Below are 26,430 nucleotides of genomic sequence, written 5' to 3'. Positions count from 1 at the left end.
CTGTATCTCAAACTGTCTATACGATACATCTACTGCATCATAAATGGTGATGTTCTCTTTTAGCGTAGCAATTATATCAAACTTTACTTCGAAAACGATAAGAACGTATCATGAACGTTCATGTGGAAAAGTGATGGTTTCTGAAAAGGTAAAAGGACGGTATGGACGATATACTTAGATTTTTCTTTAATCGTAAAAATGATCTCAAACCGTTACCCACACGGTAAATTTAGATTATTCAGAGACTGAATAATTTCGGTTCAGCGGTCGCATTATGTATGAAGATGAAAACAACTGAGTTGGAATCCATCAAAATTCTGAGTTGTTTTCATCTATTGACTTTCAAAGCCTGGAACTTAGCGAAGACGCAAATGTTGTCGAACAAAATAGATGAAAACAACTCAGAGAGTACCAAAAACCAGTGTTGATTGTTTGGATGCGATGGTCAGAGACCAGTTGACGAAATTATGTATCACAATAATCAAGGTGAGTAGTTGTCTGAACTTTTAATTACATTTACTATTGAGTTAGAAATTAAGTGGTGTCGAAAGGATAAATACAAAATTTAACAAATTTATCTTTTCTTCCAGAAATCTCTACGGAAGCCATCATTCACAACTGTAAGTATAATTTTCTCATAATTTTGAAGTGTAAATGATTTTCACCAATGGTGTTTTATTTTTCCTTGTCTTTTCAGATCAGGTCAAATTAGACAGACTGTGCCGGCGGTTAGCGTATCAAGTGAAACAGCACGTAGTTCCACCGGCTGGATGCGGTCAAATGGCCCGGTGGCACTAATTTTTTTGTGGTAAAAATAAAGCCGACCGGATAAAAATGCACGAATCCATCTTCTAAATACACCGCACATTCGTCTTTTCCTTTTTGAAATCAGAAATTCCATTCAAAACCGCTTCAAAATTTCATAAATTTTTGTTTTTTTTCATTCAGTCGATCCATGAACAAGCCTAACCCACCCTGAATAAAAACAACTCAGAATTCGCTAAAACCCCTACAATTCAGTTTTGAGTTTTGCCGCTCTAATCAAAATTTGAGTTTTCCTAGTTTTGGCGCATTTTGAATTGTTTTCCTTCAAATCTGAGTCAAGGAGAATTAGAGTGCAGAGCGTTCATGTCATACACACTCATTTGGCGCAACACCTTAAACTTGTAAAATTGACCCATTATTGCGAACAGCCGAGATCTGTCAAAAAAGTGTCGTTTCATCGAGTCAATTTTACACATTATTTAGAAAAGCTGGCTTACTAAATAAAGGGTAGTCTTCTAACTTCATTCTATCCGAGAGTGATGGTATATACGGTTTGCATTGTGGATTAAGCAATAAGTTTAAAAGTTGTGTTTGAGTTTAAATGTGAGTTGTTGAAATGGAATCGCTTAAACCTATATTTTATAACACCAGCATGAAAATAAATAAATGACCAGCATGAATAAAGAAATTCAAAATCAGTTTTATTTTTATTATTTTCTTTCCATCCTTCTGACACTTTAAAGGGCTAACATCAAAGGGCTGACATCGCCATGCAGAGCGGGCTTCCAAAATAATGTGTAGATTTTACATGTTTAAATTACTAATTTTCACCTCTGTTTGACGTACAAGCTGTGTACACTATAAAGGGTACAAGGCCTTTACATGAAAAAGGAGTTAACCCAGTCTTTTCCGATAACGGGTCAAAACTACATTATAAGGGGTTGCGCCAGATGAGTGTGTATGTCAAAATTTATCGAAACGTGGATCAGAGGTGCCAGACGATTTTGAAAATGAAAATTGTACATTTTCATGCAGATATCTTTTATATTTCCAAAATCAACATTTTATTTCAAAGTTTGTAGAAGTGAATAATAATGCTTTTACAAATCCTTTTCTGGAACAGATGTTTTCAATTCGATTAGGATCCGAAGAAGAATTCGGATTATTGATGGCTTTCGTTGTTCCTGTTGCTTTTTCCGCCAGTAATCGTTTTTTTTAAAAGAGATGTTGCGATAATAAATACAAAGTGTGAATCAGCAAAGAGCAAATATAGGTGGCATAACAACATCGATTTGTGTTAGCGTTTACATGGAGTATGGAGCCCTTAAAGCGGGCCATAGACTACACAAATGGCGCCATAGACTACACGATACAAACAAATTTCGCACGAACACAATCGTTGGCTGGCGAAATCAGCAACAGCAACAACAAAAAACCCCGCCTGGGGCTGAATAAATAACCTGAATTTTGTACAAACAGCACCATACACCATGCCACAGAGGGTGGTTCGTACAAAATATTTTGATCTGGACCGATTTTACTCAAACTGGGCGCTTATTCAAGCAGTGCCATACACGATGCAAATCGTATTCACAGCAACAGAATGTCATCAAATTTGGTGTAGTCTATGGCCCGCTTAACGTTTTCTTGATACTATATAGCTGATATAACGTTGCTTTCTTTTGAAAGAAATTCTATGATTAAATTAATGGCAAATGAAAGTTTCAATAATATTTTTCAATAACTAAACATAATCATCTAAAATATTGAAAAAGAACTTTCGCATTTTAATATTGATAAACCATTGAATCTGGCACCACTGACGCTAACGGTCCTCATTTGTTTTGCATGGTGCGTCGAACGGATTTTCTTTGGAGCCGAAAATTCTTTCTATTTTCGGCTGGATCAGGAGCAACCGGCAACGCCAGGGCACCGCATTCTAATTTTAAGGAATGCAAAAACCCGATAGTAACAGGTATGTACAATTAGAAATTATAGAAAAAACCAAACCTGATGACCCCGTTTCTCATATTCTAGGTTGTGCACCCGGGACCTCCCTCTTTTTGGTCCATACAATGGAATCGTCTCAGCTATATATGATCGGCTTTTCGGTCACTTAATGCTTCGTGGAATGAGTTTGCTTATCATAATAGCGAATTCAACGATGCAGACGGAAATCCTTACGGACCCCACAGGGACATGCATGGTGCTGGCTCCGGATCCGTTTACAGGGCGTGCTGATCAAAATGTTCGACAGGTGGAAGCAGAATAAAAATGACCCATTGGGACAAGATTTAGGGTGATATTCATAATATTAATTAAGTAAGTAATTACAAAATATATTAATAAAAATAGTGAAAATTAACACATTTCTTATTATTATCCGAAATATTTCCAATAAACATGATAAACATTTTGCGTCTGTGTGCGTGCTCTTTTCACGAATGGTTTCTCAAACAGTCTGCTTAAAGTTGGAATAACGTAAAGTCAAACCGTTACTGAACGTATCTACGTAAAGGTTGAGGTATGAGAGCTCTTCAAAATAACTATAATTACTACAGTTCGTTGATCTAAATACGTTTTCCACAATTGGTTTTTCAACCTTAAACGAACTGCTTATTGAACAGTTCTCCCATACAAATGTTTTAACGGTTTTTAACAATTACATAACCTAACGACATATTAAAAATACTGTGAATTTGGAATTCACGATTCAGGCAATTTACCTCACGGTTTAAATAATCGTTTGCTAAAAGTTTTTTCACGCTTTATCAAATCGTCGTTTGACTATTTTAGAAATCGTTCGGTTACAATCCTCATTTATGCGGGTAGTCGCAACTTCTTTCCATTTTGAATATTTGTAGCCTGGACAACATATCCTATATGTGAAAAACAAATTTTAAAGTTGTTTTGATAACTAAGTTTTCTGTGAATTCAGAGGGTGTTCCATACGACGCTGTTCACATAGTTTAATTACAAATTCGCTTATAATTTAAGCGTATTTTTGAAAATCAGGACATTTTGAAGACCAATTTCCAAAATCAGAACAAATCGAGTTTTTGAAAAATCAAGATCTCATGAAAAAAAATCAGGACACCTTGCATCTCTGATTGGTATAAATACTTCCGCACATTTTTGCTGGTTTTTGTCCCGCTGACTTTCCAGCAATATGAATTGCTGGAAAAATCAGCAAACATTAATGCTGGATTCCAGCAATTCAAATAGCTGGAAATCAGCAATCGATATTGCTGGAAACCAGCTATTTCTTTAAAACACTCTTTAAAAACATTTACTGTGTGTATCCGAATTCCTACACTCAGGCAAATTCTTATTATAATTTTTTTTTGTTTCGATTATAGTCGTTTTACCATCTTTATGGCATTCGCGACTTTATCAACGTTGCAGTTGGCGGATCGTTATTGAAAAACTTATCCGGTACAACTGTGTTCGATGTTTACTCTTGGGCTCGAACTCGCGGACATCGGCTCAGGAGACAACAGACTTGCCAACTGAGCTATATCTCAAGCCCCTAAAATATTCTTATTATAATTTTCATAAGATGCATCTTATAAACCGCTTTTTAGAGTGTAAAATATTGTTTCATAAGAGTCTTATGAAATTCTTTCAATTTTCATACGATGTTCTTATGGAAAATAGAAGAAACGGCATTGTGAAAAAATAATGAACACATCCATTCATAGCATCAGTTTTTTTCATCATCTAACTGTACGAAGCAATCGCCAGTTCATAGTTATTATAATTTCCCTTCAATGTTAAATGTTATTGCTATCTCCGGAATGGTAAGTTCGATTTGATGTTTTTTGTGTAAACGTCTAATATATTAGTAAACTAAAATACATTATTTGTTTACTTTTCAGCAAGCTGATCGGCAAAAAACGAAAGGTAAAAGATTTAGATGCGGCAAAAAAACTTTGATGGAGCCGTCTGTTGATGCGCTGCTGATGGTGACCATTAAGGATTTAATTTTAAACAAATTTGGCAAACAATAAAGTGATTGTTTCAGCATGAAATATCTAGAATTTTTCTTATTAGAAAGTGATTTACTATTTCCATAAGAATCTCTTATGAAAAGCAACAACCTTTCATTGAAGTAGGCGTTCATCTTCAGAATTCATTCGCGTCATAAGACAATCTTATGAATTTCATTAATTTTTCTTATGGCGCCACTTCATAAGAGAATCTTATGGCATACATAATAGTATTTTTCTGAGTGTATATCCAGCTCAGGGATGCCAGCTGGTTTTGTCGAAATTCACAAAGCGAATTTTATTTTGCTGGAAACCAGCAAAATTTTGCTGGATTTTGTCCCGCTGCAGCAAAATTTCCAGCAATTTTGATTGCTGGAAAATCCAGCAAACTAATTTACTGGAAGTCCAGCAATATTAATAGCTGGAAATCAGCATTTTTTTCAAAAAACAACCGGAATTTTCTGAATTCTAAATTAGATTTTAAATTTAATTTCCCTTGGTAGTCATATTAATAAGAAAAAATTTGTTTGTTAATTTTTCTTGAGTGACATTTATTTAAATTTTTGAAACAAATTTAAACAATATCTCCATGTAAAATAAAAAGTATTAGTTTTTTTCTCACAAAATACTAAACTCTTCGAAAAAATATACCTTTGATTGAAATGCTTCATTCTGGAGAGTCAAACACTTTTCGCGCGCAACGAAGAATAATGAGCGATAACAAAAACAAATTCAAGTTTGACAGATCGATTGCTGATTTTTCAGCAATGAATATAAAGTGCTGGAAAAATCAGCAAGACGGAGAATGTTTGCTGGTTTCCAGCAAAAATTTAGATTGTTGGACTTTTCCAGCATTTTTTTTTCTGCTGGAAATTGCGGCAAAATATTTTCTGATTACCTTTTTCAGGACACAACAAATTCTGCTTAAATTGCATCAATAAAGGCAAAAAACTGGTACTGTAGATACCTTAACTTATGCACTGAGGTGGGCAGAATCTTGGCTGGCAGCCAGAATATATGGAAAAACACCACCTGAACCGAACATTATTATCGGTTTAACTATTTTATTACAGATTTGTTCGATATCCTGGTAATTTAGGAATAATTTAATTACATTTTAGCTATTTTCTTGAATATCAGGATAATTCACTACAATTAAGATTATTTTTCAAAATCTGGAGAAATCAGGACAGTTTTTGAAATCAGGACGATCTTTCGAAAATCAGGAAAAATCCTGATTTATCAGGACACCTGGCACCTCTGATCCAGCCAGCTCGCATGTACAGGCATGTACGAAAGAAATCGGCAAGGCGAGTAAAGCTTCAGGTGTGTTCTTATACCAATGCACGGAATCGTCCATCTTGTGACAGGCGTGACAGGCAATCGTAATCGTAGGCATGGTAGGCGAACAATTCGCTGTCAAAAAGCGCACCGTCTCCACCCCCCACCAATGAGAAACTTTTGGTACCCCTTGCCTACTTTTCCTCAACCTCACCCTACTGGAGGCACTCTGGAAATCGGTACACAGCAGCAGTGTCATATAAACAGATTTTTCTGTATTATACAGATTTTTCAACGTCAATACAGATAAGATACAGATTCAGATTTTTATACAGATTTTTAAACATTGATACAGATTTACAGATTTTTTTTTGAAATAAATCTAAATCAATTGTTGATGAACCGTATTTATGGACTAATTGAGTTGAATCTTTTTAAATCTTTCCAATTACAGTATATACCGCAAATGCTTGCAACAGCACAAATAATTAATCCAGACCTTTAACTTCTACAAGTGAGCTTTGTGACAACTTTAACCATCTATTTATCATTTAGGTTAGTAGGAGCTTCAATAGTCTCTTTTTTACAGCAGCATAACTTAATTGTTTTAACGGCGAATAATAGTCCCCCTAAAAGAGTACGCGAATTTTGATAATGAAATCAGTATAAAATCTCTTCTCCTTTAGTTTGATATCTATAAAGTAGGGTGGTATTTAAGATTATCACTTTAAGGGAGTTTTAAAAAGAAATAAGATTGAGAATCATATAAAAATTCTAATTTCAATTAGGTTTGAATCGTCAGTTTTTAAATGCGAAACTATATAACTGAATAAAGTAGGAGAACATCTTAAAAAAAACAAATTCATTTCTTACACGATATGCAGTTAATTTTTTTTTAAACCAGCCCACTTATTTAAACGAATTTTGTGTTCATACAGGAACAAACATTCGAAATTTAATTTCGATATTTCATTACGATAACAAAAAGGAATGGTCTTTATGGTCCATATACTGATTTGAAATTCACTCATTAATAAAATTTTATCAACTGAACTTGAAATTAAACGTGTTACATCTCGACAAGCTTTTGTTATAGGTATTTATAGTTTTTGAGTTTTTTTTTCACAAAGTGCAACATCAGGCGTGATGTCTATAAGACGAAATTTTTCGAAGTTCTAAATGTGGTAAGGATTTATAAATTGGCTTTAAATTTTTTATCGATAACACATGGCAGAAACCTTCAAGCAATATAAGCTCTTATTTTAGATAGGAATACTAAGAATAGGTTAAAAAATGCATTCAATAAACTTATGCGCTGGCTAAACTACATGTCAAAAATATAAAAAAAATGGTTTCAATTCAGTCATCGATTTTCCCGAGGAACGCGAGAAACTTTTGTAGTGACCGGACGTCTTGTTTCCACGACGAGCAGATATTTCGCGTCTACTCTTCTTGAATCTCGTTTATTAACTGATCTGTTACCCTTCCAACGAAGTTGGAAAGACAGGTACACTCTTTCTCTTTTTTCCACATGTGAGCACTCACACTCGTTAGCGTCAGTTGGCTAACGGAAATCCGTTGCTTATAACGTTTGAAGTACACGTTCATATGTGTCTAGTTATTATCGATTTATAATTAGAAACTTTACATTATCATTCTAGTACATAGTAAATCCGAATATAATTCTGTCATTCATCTACCCAATCCTAATTCCTACACTACCCAATCCTAATTCCTACATCCGTCCCCTTTCCTACTCTCAGTATGTTCAGAATGCTTTAGAGATATTTAAATACCATGAACTTTTTTCCAAGATACGTAAGCTAAGTACGAGACCCCTTATTATTTACTTTGATCATTAAAATACCAAGGGGCAAGTTATAAGTCTAGTTAAAAATATCCCAAGAATTAGTCTGCGATCCTTAAATTTTTTTACTGTTACTAATTTATTTCAAAATTGTGAATCTCATTTGTTTTTGTTTCTCAAAGATCCTTCTACTTGCTTAAATTTCAATAATGAATGAATATGTGATAATTTAATTAATTTGGCTCTGTAGCAATAGTTAAGTTTATTTGGCATATTCCTGAATTTTATCTGATTTGCAGATTAATATTTCAAGATTTTTTTTTTAAATAATATTTTCAAATAGTTTTACAAGTACTAGTTCGATACTTCCACTATACTAGCAGAAAAGTTTGAAATATGGGTTTGGAAATAGAAGCTGATTTTTCAAAGAATACAAATTAATTTGCGCGTTATTCTTCGCTGATTAATTGCAGCTGCTAGAAAATCAATCTATTTCTAGTTTCTCCTTTTAATCAAGAAATAGTTTTCAAACTTCCGGTACAGGTTTTTTCATTAAAATCATTCAAAAGATGTTTGGTTATTTTATTTCGTCGTAAAATCCAAACAATTTGCTTTCGTAAGAAAAACAATATTTTGTTACTAAGTTTTTTTTTTATGGAATTATTAAACTTTTAGATTTTTCAAGCACCATGCAAAAGTTTTCAATGTATTTTGTTTCGTCCTTACATTATGACACTTTTCGTTAGCATACTGCAAACAGATCTTTAAGATTTTCGCTTTGTTAAAATTAATCGAAAGTTTTTAATTCATTTCGTTTCATTTTTTTTTTTTCATTCACAATTCATCAACAAAGCTTTACGTTTTGTAAAAATCTTCAAAATTATTCTGTTCTTCTTTTCCTCAGATTTTCGTCGGCTTAGCATATTTCTATTGGAACAAAATACTTTTATTTCCCTTTCGCTCTCATTTTTCGTTGGTAAAGCTTCAAAATGTTCTCTTAGTCTGGAAATTTTCATGCCAATCAATCTTCTTCAAATCATTCGATTCAACCCAATTCAACTTTTTATTTTTTTTCACTTCTATCATCGGCAAACATTCATTTTTATTTATTCACTAACCTTGTGTCGGTAGATCTCCTAAATTTTCATTAAGTGTATTTCTCACTTAATGAAAATTTCAATCAACCTTTTTTTGCATCGATAGAGTCTTTCTTTCATCTCACCTTCGGTCGGCATATTTTTGAAATTTTCACTTCGTGATAACTCAATTTCTAATCATCTTTTTTTCTCTGCTTTCGTCTTTCATGAACAAAATTTTCGCTTTTCGATAAATCCTCTTCAAACCATGATGCATCTTTTTTCGTTTTTCCTCACTATTGGTAAGATTTTCAAATTTTTGCTCTTTTGAAATTCTTTTATTTTTTCATTAATCTTTCCTATTCCTAATTTTTTCTCTAACATCTATTTTCGACAAATTTTTAAAAGTTTTGCTTATTTAGAAAAACTCTACCTAAAATAACTCTGCTTCTATAGACTTTCTTTATTCACTAATCTTCTGTCGGTAGATCTCCCAAATTTTCATTAAGTGAAAAATACTCTTTCAATCATCCTTTTTTCGCATCGATAGAGGTTTCTAATTTTCCTTTTTTATAATGTTTCTCTATTTTTAATCTTTAAACAGCTGAGCTTTTAAGTTTTCGATTCTTTTGGTCGTGAGAAAATCCTTTTATTTTACTTTTTTTTCACCTTTAATCGCTAGATCTATAATAGTTTCGTTTCTTAAAATTATATCAAACCTCCTTTAAAACTTTAAGAATTAAAATAAACTTTCTTTAAATCATTCTGTTTTTCTCTTGCACTTCATTGGTCAAGGTTTAAAATTTCTGCTTCTTTTTAAGTATTATCAATCAATCTTTACCTTGGTCGTTGAGCTCTCTTTATCTCTATATCTATAAAATTTCCTCTGTCTCTACTTTTTCTAATGCTTATTTAGTCTATTTATTAGAACCTATTAGAACAACCAATCGTCCTATAAGTTCGATAACACCGGAAAGGAGGCTGAGGAGACAATACCTGAGGTAGCTAACGAAACCACACAACAGGAAGCCACCACCAATCCAAGACGAAAATCTGTTCTCAAGAAAGAGCAACCCTACACAATCCTCTTACCTTTCCTCAATAAAGAAAAACAATAGTGGAGTCGCCGCGACGATTCCTCTATTCCTAACACTACAAAAGTGAAATCAATACACTGCAAAAAAAAAAAACTTTGAGTTAAAAGCCTTTAAAGTCAACCTTCTTCAAAGTAAGCTGTTCCTATTATTTTCTTCTTTCACATCTACCATAGGCGAATCTTCAATTTTTTTTCTCAGTTGGTAAAATTTCATAATTTTCGGTACATAAAACCTCAACTTCTAATCATCCTTTTTCTCTACTTTCGTCTTTCGTGAACAAAATTTTCACTTTTCGATAAATCCTCTACAAATCGTAATGTTTTTTTCGTTTTTCCTCACCATTGGTAAGATTTTCAAATTTTCGCACTTTTGAAATTCTTCTTGCTTTTTCTTATTATTTTTCTTTTCATTCTACTTTACATCGGTAATGCTGTTATAAAAAAAAAACCTTCCTCAAATCATTCTGTTTTTCGAGCATAAAAATATTTGTTAAAATATTTGTTTTTTTTTTCATTAATCTTTTCTCTAATCAAGCTATTCCTAAATTTTTCTCTAACATCTATTTTTGACAAATTTTCAATATTTTTGCTTATTTAGAAAACTATTCTTAAAATAACTCTGCTTCTATAGTCTTTCTTTCCTCTCACTTTCTGTCGGCATATTTTTCAAACTTTCATTTGGTGATAAATCTAGTTCAAATCATTCTATTCAGTTTAAATTTTTAGCTTCTTTTTTTTTTAAGTCGTAACAAAATAACTTACCTTTCGTCGGTAGAAATTTTTTTTTTATCCTTTCAAAATCATTCTGTTGTCTATTTCTGTTTTTTTAAAGTAAATCTTCCATCGGCAGTTTTGAAATTATTTCTTTAGAAATTTTTTTTTTTGATATCAAAATATTTTCTTTATTTGGAAGTTTTCAAATCATTCAATCTTCTTCATATCAAGTTGTTACTCATTTTTCTAAACTTCTCTTTTTTCACATCGATTATCAACAAAATCTCGAATTTGTCTTTCATTTTTTTACTCACCTTTTGTTGAGAGTTCTTAAATTTCGATTCAGTAAAAAAATTAAATTAAATTTTTTTTTTTTTTTGTTCATTTTTCATCGTTAGAGTGTTATAAGTTTCGCTTTTTAATAAATCTTTTTCGTATCGTAATGTTTCTTTTAACGTTTTTTTCTCCAACCTGATTGATTTTCAAATTTTCGCTTTTTTTCAACACCTTAAAAAGCTTCTCGTTTTTTTTTTTTTTACAGTTCGACGTCAGAGTTTTTAAATTTTCGCCTTTTTGTAAATTCTTCACCTACTTCACATTTATTTTTTTTTTCACTTACCTCTCATCGACAGAGTATTCAAATTTCGCGTTTCTTTAGCATCTTTTACTTGTTTCTCTTAGAGAAAAGTTAAAATTTTCGCTTTTAAGAAAACCTCAAATTCCTTCTGTTTTTCCTTTTTTTTCTTTCTCTTATCTTTCGTCGGAAGAGTTGAAAATATTTGCTTCTATTTTAAAACATTTTGTTTTTCTTTTCATAGTTTTCATCGGCAGTTCCCAAAATATAATATATCTCTTTTTTTTTCTTACCTTCCATCGGTAGAGTTTTAAAATTTTCGCTTATTCAAAAAAACATTCAAAATAAATTAAATCATTATCTTTTCATTTTTCTCTCACCTTCCATCGGTAGAGCTTTCAAATATTCGATTTATGTAAGTCCAATCAATCTTTTAACAACATTTTTCATCGTTTTTTTACCCTTTCGTCGGCAGAGCTTAAAATTTTCGCTTTTTTCCAAACCAATTTGTTTTTCAGACTTTTTATCGGCAGTTGAAACAGAATAATTTCACCTACTTTGAAACCTTAAAAACATTGTTTTTCTCTTTGTTTTCTTGCCTTCCGTCGGCAGTTTCAAAATTTTCGTTTACTTGAAAAAACATCAAACAAATTCCAAATTTTAATTTTCGTTTTTGTTTCTCTAACCTTCCATCGGCAGAGCTTTAAATATTCGTTTAAAAATTTTTCATTAACATTTCGTAGATACGGCTTTAAATTTTTCGTTTAAAAATAAAGGCTTTAAAAAATTTCCATCGTTTTCTCCTTTTTTCTTAGCTTTCGTATTCGTTTTCGAAATTTATCGTTCAGGCTTCAAAACGTAACATTCTAGTACACAACTTCGATCCATCACCATGGCTTATGAAAATATTCAACTGGATTATCACTGAAACACTCCATCATCCTTTAAATCACTTTTCGCTTGATATTTTCATAACCGGTTAGGAGCATACTGCGCCATTTGTAGTGACCGGACGTCTTGTTTCCACGACGAGCAGATATTTCGCGTCTACTCTTCTTGAATCTCGTTTATTAACTGATCTGTTACCCTTCCAACGAAGTTGGAAAGACAGGTACACTCTTTCTCTTTTTTCCACATGTGAGCACTCACACTCGTTAGCGTCAGTTGGCTAACGGAAATCCGTTGCTTATAACGTTTGAAGTACACGTTCATATGTGTCTAGTTATTATCGATTTATAATTAGAAACTTTACATTATCATTCTAGTACATAGTAAATCCGAATATAATTCTGTCATTCATCTACCCAATCCTAATTCCTACACTACCCAATCCTAATTCCTACAACTTTGACTTCGGAGGAAACAGTGATAAAAGTTTCCGTTTTGTCAATTTTATTCCAATTCAACAAAAATGGAAATTTTGACCTAAATTTAATGACCAAAGTACAATCTTTCATTTTTCTTGAGGCATGAGTAAACACGTTTTGTAGATTTCGGCACAGTTGGAGAATAAGTTAAATAGAAACTTCAATATCAAATTCTCAAAGACTTTTTTTTGAATGATGTCAGAAATAAACTGCTGGTCAAAAGTTTGGGAACACCCCCTGAAAAACATGAATATTTTGATCGCTCATATCTCAGCCATCTTTTTACATATTGGAATTCTTTTGATCATATTCAAGAGATCGTGAGCTAAACCTTCTTTGTATGTATTTGACAAAATGTTAATATTGAATTTATATGACTAAAATTTAGCTTAAAGTTGGGACATTTTTCAAAAACCAAACTTAAAATTTCAAAATTCGAGTTGCATACGAATTCTTTTTTCGTACTTATTAAAAAAAACATTTGTTTAATTTTGTGCGAAAAATTTGCAATGTACTTAAAGTATATAAAATAGCTACTCAAGTCATCGTCCAAAAGTTTGGGATCACCCCGTAGTATGGTGTAACGGCCTGAAGTTTGGGATCAGTGTTCTAAAAGATGCACTCTTATTTCGCGTATCTTATAACGCGTATCTCTGTTATCAAACAAAGTACTGTTTATCTGGTAAGCTGATTTGGAAGCTAATGAGTTGAACCTGTTTTATGGATATTTATTTGAAATATTTTTGAAGACTAACTTCTTTAGAACTTTAGCTAAATTTTCATAATTTTCTTATGATTTTTCACCAAATAGTCAGACCGTTGAAAAAACATGCAAATTTGTTTTGACCATAACTTAGTTGACTCTCAAGTTATTGCAGATTGCAGGTTGCGGCCAACAAAATTGCATTTGTTCATCTTGTGTGAGTGAATTAGCCTTTAATAATAATTTTCATATCCAACAAAAAAAATTAAAACTAACATTTTATCGCTCTACATTTAGTTCAATTAATGAAATAAATTTCCATTTTAAAATAATGAATACGTTAAAAGCATTAAAACTGATATCCATATTGCATATTAAGCAATAATCTAACAAAGAAATCAATAATAGAACTTTTTGGTGGTTTAAGTTCAAATACAGATAAATACAGATTTTTTCATGAGGCCAATACAGATTTTTTTAAAAACTATCTGACAACCCTGGTTTGATGTATGTAGATGCAGCTTACGATCCGTTTTACTCGCGATCAGGAACGAAGCATCGATGTTGAAACCTGTAGGAGAAAGATGGATACTTGAGGCCACCTTCACTATTCTCCATCTCAAATCGGGATATATTATCCGAAAGGATGAATTAGAGATGGGCAAAACGGCTCATTTCAATGAGCGGCTCAGAGCCGTTCGCTCAATTCAATGAGCCGGTTCATTTGAGCGGCTCAAAATTGAACCGTGTCACGCAGCTCAACACTGGGGCCGTTCACATACCACGTGATCAACCTAGGGGAGAGGGGGAGGTGTTGGAAATGTCCACGCTTGTCTATGTAGAGGGGGGTAGGAGTTTGAGTCATTGTCCTGTTTTCATGTATGCATTCATGTCATGTATTTATAATCTTCAATATCTTTCTCATTCTTTAATATAAACATTTTTTATTCATTTTTCAAATCTAAGGTTTTCTAACTGTAAAAGGATTAGATTAAGGCAAAATAAAGATTTCGAATCTTTTCACGTGGACATCAGGACAGACAGGAGTTTGCCAAATGTTCGCTCTTGTCCACGGAGGAGCTGGTCAAAAATCGAATTTTTCTGTCCACGTAGTATCAGAACGGCCTCATTAAATCAAAATTTAACTGTGGCTCGCAACTTCTAATTATAAAAAAATGACTAGCAGCTCATCACAAGCATTTTAAGCAGCAGTTCAATATTCGAATCAGTGTTGATCTGCGAGTCGCGGATCTTTTGAAAAGAGCCACGGTTTTTTGGTACGAATAAGCAGCTTTTGGTTCTTTGCCCATCAAATTACAGGCTGACTGAGGAGCGAAGAACAGTAGAAAGCCGTTCGATCGTTTTCTCGAACGAAGGAAACGTGGTGGGTGGAGGTTCAAAAAAGAGTCGAAAAACGGCTCGAAAAAGAACCGCTCAAAAAAGAACCGCGACTCGCTCAACTCTGTTTCACAATCTGAACGGCAAAAGCGGAGTATGGAGAGCCGTTCAATTTGATCAAATGAACGGCTCGGCCCCCATGCTCTGTTCGATTCTTTTCGAGCCGTCCTCCCAGTGATTTTTTAAATTCATTTTCCGCTTCGCAGCGAAATAAATCCGGAGCGCAACTGCGAAATAGCAGTTGGAACAAAATTGTCGCGTTATACGCCGGAGTGAACACGACCTTCGAGTGAGTTCCTTGTGATTCATCCGAAAGCTCCGAAAGCGGAAGAAACGCCCCTCGGACATCGTACTAGAGCACGATGCCCGAATGGTGCATACATGGGATGGAATTCGGATCCGAGCTGCGCTGTAACGATTTTTCATCGTTTTTGTTTAACTTTTCTGCAGAACCCGTTGAAAATAATTGTATTCGTTTGAAATTAAATTGTAAATAAATATTATACAGTTTTCGAATTAATTTTGACGATGAATCAAATTAAAAAATAAATCTATGAAAATTTTAACAGAATGTGTCTAAGATATTTTTTAAAATGTTTTCAAAATGATAGAAGATAATTGACTTGAAGTACGACATTTAAGTATTGGAAAAAGGAATCAGTATTCATAAATCTGTGTTCATAAAATGTTTAGATTTCAATTTTTTTTCAAAAACTTTTCATTAAAAAGTTCAGCGGTACCTAATTTTTGTGTGATTTTTAAATTTAGCTTTGGAACAAACCCGTTTGCGATTTTAGTTGAAAAATATTCTCTTAAATCATCTCTTTTTAAATCACAACCGGTACGTTTATTGAATAAGGAATTTCGGATTCCCGCATTTGAAAAATCTAAAAAATAGTAAAAGAAATTTGAGATGATATCTTTTTAATTTATTGATATATTTACGGAGAAAAGGTTAAATACAATCAATACATCAATATCATCCAGACAGTAATATAAAAGAAGGAATTTCGGATTTGTAACGAACGACTTAATGAGATTTTGCAGAATACATTGTGTAAATAACTGCATTTATTTCAAACAAATTTTCAATGAAAGTATATAACATATTACAGTAATTTATCAAGTAAATCGTTTGTAAGAATAAGAAATGTAATAGAAAAAAATGTAAAAATAAATATGAATTTATCTGAAAATGAGAAAATTATAAAAAAAACATTAATATGAATACACGTTACAACTCGAGATTTAAATTCAATCAAAATTCGCAACAAACAAGGTGAATCCAGTAATTCTAATACAAACAATTCAGATAGATTTTAAATTTTAACATTCAAATTCAGATTTAGATTTAAGTTTCAGATTTAAGATTCAGAATTCCGATTCACACTACACAATCAAATTTCAAATTTAAGATTCGCATTCCAGATTGAAATTAGAATTTTACATCCACATTCACATTAAGATTTCAAATTCAGATAGTGGATTCAGATTTCAAGATCAAATTAAAGTTTCAGATTTCAGTTTCAAATTCAGATTTCATATTCAGATTTCAGATTCAGGCTTCAGATTCAGATTTCTGATTTCAGATAAAGATATCAGATTCAGATATTAGATTCAGATTTCAAATTCAGATTTCAGATTTAGATTTCAGATTCAGATTTCAATTTTCAGAATCAGATTCAATATTAAGATTTCTGATTTGATTTTTTGATTCAGATTCGAAATTTTAGATTCAGATTCTATTTTTAAGATTCAAGTTTTAGATTCTCAATACAGGTTTAGATTTCAGTTACTTTTTAAGTAAGATTACGAGGTTATGAATTATATAAATTATATTAAAAAAAATAACATATGGCTTTCAATTCAACCAGAAGTCAAAATCATATAGAGGCAGGGTTTTCAGGATTTATAATATAATGTTTATTATTACAAATACAAAAATGTTTTTGAAATTCACCAATAAGAATAAAAACTCCGTGGTTCGGAATTCAAAATGCAGTTACCGAATTTCAAGACGTGGAAGTCAGAACTTAAAAACTAACTAAAGAACTCCGCTCCAATATAAATAATACGATTCAATATAAGAATCAGGGTTCAGTTTACTTACTTTATTATAAACATTTGTTAGCAGCTTTCTTTTCAAATTCACTCACTTCATCACATACATATTTTTTTTTCTTACGCTTATTCAAACAACACTGTTTTCTTTTTGCACTTCGCAAAATCACGACACTTTCAAAAGACTGCCATGTCCGTACAGCACTGAAGCACGAATGAAACTGAATTTATTACCAACAATAACAATAATCTACCAGCCGCGGGGCAACTGAACCAGCTGAACGTGAACCATGGGCCAACACATTGAAAAGCAATTGCGTACATTCGAAAGAAATGTGAACTTTAAATCTGTGTTGGTGCATGAAGCGGGATATCGACCAGAGATGTTAAAATCGCGAGTCTACATACTCGCACTTTGCCCTTCTTTGCAGAACGATTTTATTTCGTTAAACTCAATCTGCAATGATGCTATCTAAAGTTCAACTCGGAAAGCATCAGGAAGTAAGCTTCGGGTAAACTCGGCAGGAGTAAACAGCAATCGGGGGAAACATCAGCGAAGCAAACGAACAGTTCTGCGAATTAAAAAACAAATCGTTTTCGTTCGGCAGCCGAACACATCAATCGGACAACGCATGGGGGCGTGGCTAAAATTGATAGATACAAGGGAACGAGAAACGAGCGAGAGAAGGGTGCGAGGAATGTTAACTCGGTCCGTCGGGCAACGATCGCTCGTGAGCATTCGTGTACGGTAAGCATCGTTCTGTTGTTTCGTTGGTGGGATTTTATTCCTGCGAGGCATGGAAAACATCAATTCGGAACTGTTCTCTTCGTTTTGTGTGCAATCGCGTCATGATTGGAACGAAGATAAAATCAATCTGCACATAACAAGTTAAACTCGGAAAAAATCAGCCGAATGATTCTTTCCGAAGCGAGTCTACACACCACTGATATCGACACAAAAAATAACGAGAATATTCTAAGTTCGGAATCTCAAAGCCGGTGCGCTTTCGGAAAATAACTCATTTATTCATTTGGAGGCGGAATCGATGAACGGGAATGAATTTTTTCTTGCTGGGCTGTAGCTCTTTTTTAACCACCCACCACCCACCTCGGTTCTTTTGGTTCGGGAGTGCGAACGAACGGATTTCTGCTGTTCTCCGCTCTTCAGTTTGTGTTGCTTTGCTTGTTTAGTGATGGGAGAGCAACAAAGAGCTGTTTATTTGAACCGGCTCTTTTGGAAAGAACGAACGAACCGTCTCGTTTGAATCACGGTTCTTTTGATACGAAGAACGGACGGCTCTCCACTCTCCGCTCTTGTATATTGCAGCGGTTAAATATTTCAACCGGTGTTGAGCGGCGGGTCACGGTTCATTTTTGAGCCGCGGCTCTTTTTTTAAGAGCCACGGGTCGTTCGTTCTTTTTGAAGAACCGGCTCAAATGAGCGGCTCTTGAGCGCTCGCGCATCACTAGGATGAATATCTAATAACCCCTGCTAAACAAATCCAAACTAAAATTAAAGTCTACGGCTTTTAATAAACACCCTCCTAATATCACTTGTGTCGTGTGTGCCTAGGACTCCCATGATGGCAAAACAGGGAAGAGTCTATTCGCGACTAAGTAGCTAAGTAACATTAGCTTTGTTGTGACCTTTAGGGGGAATTTTTGGCAGGCGGAACGTGCACAATAGTCCGCCTCGTAATGGAATCAAATAAATGTTTGATAAACTATCGTTTATGAGAAAACGAAAAATTTAAATGGAGAAAACTTATTACAAATCCAATTTAAAGGCAATAAAAGCAATACATTAAGTTTCTGTCCTAGAGATATATTTTAAGATATAGGGTGATTAGTAACTCAGTTGACTAAAATCCCGTTTTCTCTTTAGGTTAAAAATTGGTAGCGCCATACAACGCATAAATTAAATAAGGAACTGCTAGTTATGTTATGAAATTGCATCTTTCATCGATATCGAATTTAAATTCATAATGGTCACCCATTGATGTAGGGTTGTTTATACTCTCCAATTGAAGGTAACATAACTTTTTTTCGGTACAAAAATTAGGGTACTAGTTTACTTTTTCGTTTTTTCAAATATTACGAATAATAATGTTGTGTATCTTTAGTGTTTGAAATACATTTTATCAGAAAATGAATTTCTATCAATTTAGTTAGTGTCTATTTCGCTGCAGTTACTGGAAAGGAGAGAGACAACAAACATGATAGGTTTTCCAATGTTGGTTCGAATCCATGCTATTTCGTTTCGTTCAAACGATGAAAGCTTTACTTTATCACGAAAGCTTCCTGAAAAGGAAAGGTGGTATAAATATGCGAGCATCGTTTTGCAAGCTAACTGTTGTACCGACAGGGATGTCAGGTGTCCTTATTTTTCAGGATTTGTCCTGATTTTGAAGAGGCCGTGCTGATTTTGCAAAAACGCTTGAATTGTCCTGATTTTTTTTAAAATGACCTTTAAAATGTCCTGATTTTTCCTGATATTTTTAAATATCTAAACTATAACTAAATTCATGGTTAAATGGTAAGAAAATCAATCAAATTTTTAATAAAATAGTTTAACCAGTTTAACTGATGATAATCTTTGGAATAAATGATATTTATATAATGTTCTCGATATTAACTTCAGGCCAACCAAGGTAATTTTCGCTTCAGTTGCATAATTTGAAGCGTCTTCAGCACCAGTATTTCACCTTTAGTTATGCAATCTAAGCAATCGGCACACCTGTGTACCGATTTCTTTCGTACATGCCTGTACATTAGGGTGTCCCAAAATTGCATAACTTCTGGCAATCTGGGGGCTCACCCTCCAAATGCTAGATTAGGATGTACAGAACAAACTTTTGTACGGGGCCGACTAAAAAAAATATGTTTAGAGTTTCCGCAAGCCCGATCTTTGAAAAAGTCCACTTTCTAAAGATTTGATTTTCAATCAATGCTCGATCCAAAAAAAATCATAAAATTTATATATTTTATATTTTTCTAAATTTTGTTTGAGTTAAATACTACACGTCAAAAATAAAAAATGAACCAAGTTTGTATCAAAATGTAAAACAAGCAAGCTAATTCCAGGAAAAAAATTTTTTTGGTCTAAAAATTTTGTTTTCAACTGACCAAAATGTGTACCAAGCGTAAAATATTTTTGATACCAATGCCATCAAATGATGCGGATTTTTGTACACTTAAACTTTGCTGAACTAAATATGTTGATTGTATCATCGTGTGAAGAGCTATTCACGGTTTAATACTCAATAACTATCACAATTTAGGATATTTTTATTTAATTTATTAGATTTATCGTAATAAATACCTACTTTAAATCAAAATACTTGCAAAAAAGAATTTGATGGTTTAAGGGAGTCATCAGGAGGCCATATGCCAAATTTGAGCGGAATCGGGCAACAGGAAGGGGTTGCACTGAATCTCAAGTGTGAAAGGGAATCTGAGACATAGTGTTTTCAAGATGTATGAAAAACTGGTTTTTCATCATACATTTTTTTCTCTACTAATCGATTGCATGATTACGTAGATTTTATTAAAATGTCAACTTAGACTAACATTTCACCTGAAGACTACAACTCGATTGGACTTAAAATAAAAAAAGTTATCAGGACATTTTAAAGGTCATTTTAAAAAAAATCAGGACAATTCAAGCGTTTTTGCAAAATCAGCACGGCCTCTTCAAAATCAGGACAAATCCTGAAAAATAAGCACACCTGACACCCCTGTCGGTACAACAGTTAGCTTGCAAAACGATGCTCGCATATTTATACCACCTTTCCTTTTCAGGAAGCTTTCGTGATAAAGTAAAGCTTTCATCGTTTGAACGAAACGAATTAGCATGGACTCGAACCAACATTGGAAAACCTATCATGTTCGTTGTCTCTCTCCTTTCCAGTAACTGCAGCGAAATAGACACTAACTAAATTGATAGAAATTCATTTTCTGATAAAATGTATTTCAATTTTCAAACACTAAAGATACAAAACATTATTCGTAATATTTAAAAAAAAACGAAAAAGTAAACTAGTACCCTAATTTGTGTACCGAAAAAAAGTTATGTTACCTTCAATTGGAGAGTATAAACAACCCTACATCAATGGCTGACCATTATGAATTTAAACTCGATATCGATGAAAGCGCTGCTGAGTTTCGCGTATATTGTGCGTGGGAGAGATGTAATTTCATAACATAACTAGCAGTTCCTTATTTATTTTATGCGTTGTATGGCGCTACCAATTTTTAACCTAAAGAGAAAACGGGATTTTAGTCAACTGAGTTACAAATCAGTTACAATATATCTTAAAATATATCTCTTGGACAGAAACTTAATGTATTGCTTTTATTGCCTTTAAATTGGATTTGTATTAAGTTTTCTCCATTTAAATTTTTCGTTTTCTCATAGACGATTGTTTACCAAACGTTTATTTGATTCCATTACGAGCAGGGTTGCCAACTATTTTTCAGAAAAGTCTGGAAGATTTTTAAAAAATGTCTGGAAATTTCTGCAAATGTCTGGACACCTAAGTTTTGAAGGTGGCGACCTTTTTTTTTGGTCCCCAGATCTCAATGTTACAATAGTATTTTTCTGTCACTATATCAGTCACGTGCTCTGTCTGAATCTCAATTTAACATACATCCTCAAAGCATTTGCCAAGGTTTCGAACCCTTATTGAATTCATAGTTCATAGGTTCTACTAATCATTTTCTCAGGGTGGCCACTCGAAATCCATTTTGGATTTCCCGCATTTTTCCCGACTTTTTCCCGCATGTTAACATGAAATTCCCGATTTTGTAAAACTGGAAACAAAACAAAAATCCGAATATTTATTTTTGAAACCACCTACCTAGACCTAGATTTCTAAGATTTGCCTTTGTTTTTATATTTTTTCAAAAATCGTCCTGAATTGCCCGACCATGTAGAAACGTGTGATGGAAAGTATGGAATTTTTAAGTTAAAAATCATCGTTCTTTGAAACTACTATTTTGAAGATATTTTGCTCAAATTCGACCTTCATATAATTCAATATCAAGTAAGCAATTTCAAATTGCTTAGCACCTGCTTTGACATGTTTTGTTACAGATTTCACAGGATCCAAATATCTTTGGTAACCAACGCCCTAGCAGCGACAAGTCATCTGATGTCCTTTCAATTCTTAGAAATCATAGAAACCCCTACCTGAAAAAGACCTCGTAATACATCATACGGTAACATCATCTGATTGGAAATGATCGATTCAAAACATGAGGGGTATTACAATGGAACAAATATAAGGAAAATGAAATAATCGCTCTTGGTTTTATAATTAAAAACTCACTGGAGTATTCGACCGAATATTCGTTTGGCCGAATAGTTTAAAAGGTCAATATTCGGTATAAGGCCGTTGGCCGAGTACATTTTTTTGTCCATCATGCTTCCTCTCTACGAGCGTCGGATAGAAGCTTCAATTGTTTTGCCTCCTCGGCCGCCTCTCGCTTCCGATTTGCAATAGTTTCTATAACAGATTGTTTTCCTTTTTTTTGTTTTAATAGGACTCGACATCTCTCGAGTGAGTATAACGAGCATACTGGATTAACGATTTCGTTGCGGTTATTCCCGTTGTTCAATGAAGCAAGTTAAAACTAGTCAAAACCGATCCAATACGGTAGGAGGATCCATTTCGACCTGGTAGAAATCGGTCCAAGCCAATAGGAAAGAGATTGATGATCAACTGTGAATCAATTTTTACTTGTTTCGCCTTTTTCGTTCAAACTTCATTGAACAGACTTTCACCGAGCCAAAAATTACCGACTTTTCGGGAGAAATTCCCGGCTTTTTCCTGCATTTTTCCCGGTGGATTCCAAATCCCGTCTTTTTCCCACATTTCCCGAATGGGTGGTCACCCCGTTTCCTGCCATATTACACCATGACAAAATTGAATTTTCATAGAATCTTAGAACAATTTATGTCCAAACACAAAAGTCTGGAATTGTCTGGAAGAAATGCCAAAAGTCTGGAAGTCTGGAAACCTAAAAAAATGTCTGGAAAAAGTCCAAAAAGTCTGGAAAATCCAGACAAAATCTGGAAGGTTGACATCACTGATTACGAGGCGGACTATTGTGCACGTTCCGCCTGCCAAAAATTCCCCCTTAAGGTCACAACAAAGCTAATGTTACTTAGCTACTTAATCGCGAATAAGCTCTTCCCAATTAAGCCACCATGGGAATCCTAGGCACACACGACACAAGTTATATTAGGAGGGTGTTTATTAAAAGCCGTAGACTTTAATTTTAGTTTGGAATTGTTTAGCGGGGGTTATTAGGTATTCATCCTTTTGGTGGCCTCAAGTATCCATCTTTCTCCTACAGGTTTCAACATCGATGCTTCGTTCCTGATCGCAAGTAAAACGGATCGTAAGCTGCATCTACATGCATCAAATTTATATTTACAGTTGAATGCACAAAATTAATCATACAACTATAGTTGAATGTATTATATACATTGTTGACTGTACGAAATCAATCAGATTGTCTATTATATGTATTGTTGAAATTTTTTTAATTATAGTTAGCTGAGAAGCAATCAGATATATGATTAAATATAAGTGGATTATTGTTGGAAATACTATACTTTTTTAATCTTTATAAGTCATACAGAAAAATCTGTCTATATGACACCGCTGTTGTATCGCTGCTTGGTAGGTAGAGTTTTTATAGCTAAGAGAGAACCATAACGAACGTAATCGACTTCCCCAGGTTGGTTAGAGTCCATGCTATTTGGTTTCATTCAAACGATCAAAGCTCTACTTTATAGCGAAAGCTGTGTATATCTGAGAGGTGGTATAAATTTGAGCGCCAGGGTACTAGTCCAAGGTGCCAGGTGTTAGGATTTTTCAGGATTTGTCCTGATTTTCCAGAGACTGTCTTGATTTTTCAAAAACTCTTGAATTGTCCTGATTATTGAAAAAAAAAGGTCTTCGAAATGTCCTGAATTGACCTGATTTTCAAAAAAGAATCTCAAAAACAACGCTCTTGAGTATCAATGTGACAATATTGGAAATTTGGTGGCTAGTACCCAGTGATTTTTTAAGTTCATTTTCCGCTTCGCTGCGGAATTAATCCGAGGTGGGACTGTTGTTTCGGAAATGAAACAAAATTGTCGCCTAAATTTCCGAAGTGAAAGCCACCCTCGAGTGAGTGCCTTGTGATTCATCCGAAAGCGGAAGAAACGCCCCTCGGACATCGTACCAGAGCACGATGCCCGAAGTGTGGATGGGATTTTTTGATCCGAGCTGTGCTGTGACGGTTTTTCATCGTTTTTGTTTAACTTTTCTGCAGAACTCGTTGAAAATAATTGTTTTCGTTTGAAATTGAATTATAAACCAACCTGAAATTTTTTCAAATTGATATCGACGAGGAATTCAATTCAAAAATAAATCATTTTAAATTTTCAACAGAGAATGTTAACGATATGTTTAAAATATTTTTAAAACGATAGAAGATTATTGACTTCAAGTCATTCAAAAAGACATTCAAGTATAGAAAAAAGGAATTAGAACTTTATGAATCAATGCTCATTAAATAATGAGATTTCAAAAAAGTTTATTCTAAGAAGTTTTCATTAAAAACTTGAGCAATTTTTTTTATTTTGTTTTTTTAAATTTCGCTATGCAATAAAATCATAAGTTGAAATTCCAACGCGTTTTTATTAGTTCTCTGAATACAACCTCCTAATACAACCCACTCGCCTTTTTCAAGTACCGATAATATTTTCTGAAGGAAAATCTATCTCACAAGAGGAAACGGTTGTTTTTAGTATGGACCTTTTAACACTAGAAAGACCGCACCAGTCAAAATGACTGGTTGGACACTTTGTTTGTTGAATATCTTTAAAACACTACGCTCTAAAAATTCGCAAAAAATACGACTTTTCATGAATTTTGAATCTCTACAAAACTGTGTTATTTTTTATTTCACTAGCTCTTTTAATAAGCGAGAAAAATTTCGCCATGGACACTCGGACCGTGACCAGTCAAAATGACTGGTAAAATTCACAACCCTTTAACTTAAACAAGATAAATTTTTTTCGCTTGCTTTTGGTTTCATTTGCAATCTACATTCAAGACAATGAGCCTAAGTTGATTTATGGTGGGCAGGAGTGTGTCATTCGTAATGAAATTATTGATTTTCGATGCGAAGTCATGAAAATTTTTAGAAAAAGTTCTCGAATTTACCGCTGTGTGGCGCTTCAAGCACTTGACTCCCAATTTTTTTAGTCCGTTTTGTTGCTCAACTATAATCAAACTTTCTGTCAAAATTTGGCGAAATTTCATCAAGATTTGTAAAAGTTATGTTGGATTTAATACATGTCCATTCGAGAAATCGAGGAATTTTAGGTGATAAATATGTTTTATACTAAACTAGAATGAGTAAAATAATTATGAATTGTGTACTCATTTATTCAAATTTGAAGACATCAGCTATGAAACTGAATAATTTAAATGATATTTCAACATGGGTGCACGGAATATTTCTCATATGTTGGTTACCTACCATGGGTGCACGGATACACCGCAGTTTCTGCCCAAGTATGTATTCAGATCAATAGGTTCGACAAATTTCCAATGAAAGTTCACTAACAAGTAGTCCGGCACCCGTGTATATACCTGGCCAGCTGGCAACTGATTAAACATTCTTATTATAAGAGAAAACACGTCTTACCTGTCGGCAACTTATGGCGTTTGGATCCGAGTGTTTTCTTGCCGATACCGGGAATCGAACCCAGTACGCCTGGCATACCTAGACCAGACTCGCGCCAGCCTATCTGATAGACCACATCGGCACTAAGATATTTCAACATGGGTCCACAGATTGGCTGTAAATCCGTCGTTGAAAATTATATAGAAATAAATAGTTTTCAACTTGCTTCAGAACACAAAATATTTTTGAGCTAGATATGATAGGTATTTGAAATGCAATATTGATCAATCAAAAAACTTTTAAGGAAAAACAAATCAACGTGTACATTTGACAAAGTTGATTCATTATTTTTATTTTCACTGTTTTCTGTCGCACCACATAGCTTGATGTATATAATTCCTAAAATTCACTCGGTCCATGGTAACCGTTTTACAATTTCTTGGATGTTGATCAGATCTTATCAGATAAATATACGATTGCAAAAACCTGTGTTTTAAAAATAAATAAATGAATTTATTATTTCAAGATATAATTAAAAAAATTTTTTTTCAGGAATAAAAACGGATCTTAAAATAAAAATCTTTATTTAAATCATTATGTCTCAACATGAAAGACATGATTTCGGCTTTGCTTTAGTTAAGATTTGTAAAAATGCTTATTAAAAATTTGCAAAAAAGTCCAATATTTGATTAAAACGCAGTGAATCCGTGCACCCATAGTGAAAAACCATGTATTTAACACAATTTTTCATTTGAATCTATAAAAGTATTTATACTTTACCTTTAACATACAAAAAATTGATTTTGGATGAATGGCGGTGAATCCGTGCACCCATGGTGAATTGCTCTACTTATAGAAAAAGTTTGCTTCAAAACCTACAATATCAGGTATAATTTATAGGCAACGTG

The 26,430-nt window shown here is 33.5% G+C and overlaps 1 long non-coding RNA gene across 1 annotated transcript; it reads left to right on the top strand.

The window, feature by feature from the left end:
* The first annotated feature begins 350 nt into the window (after positions 1-350).
* LOC129758435 (uncharacterized) lies at positions 351-813 on the top strand. The gene is made up of 3 exons (XR_008739982.1): positions 351-486; positions 591-620; positions 698-813. It is a non-coding gene; the product is annotated as an uncharacterized LOC129758435 (long non-coding RNA).
* Positions 814-26,430: the final 25,617 nt, after the last annotated feature.

The sequence above is a fragment of the Uranotaenia lowii genome, chromosome 3 (genome assembly GCF_029784155.1).
Source record: "Uranotaenia lowii strain MFRU-FL chromosome 3, ASM2978415v1, whole genome shotgun sequence".
Taxonomy (NCBI): Eukaryota; Metazoa; Arthropoda; class Insecta; order Diptera; family Culicidae; genus Uranotaenia; species Uranotaenia lowii.
This window is presented reverse-complemented; position numbering and strand designations above follow the sequence as displayed.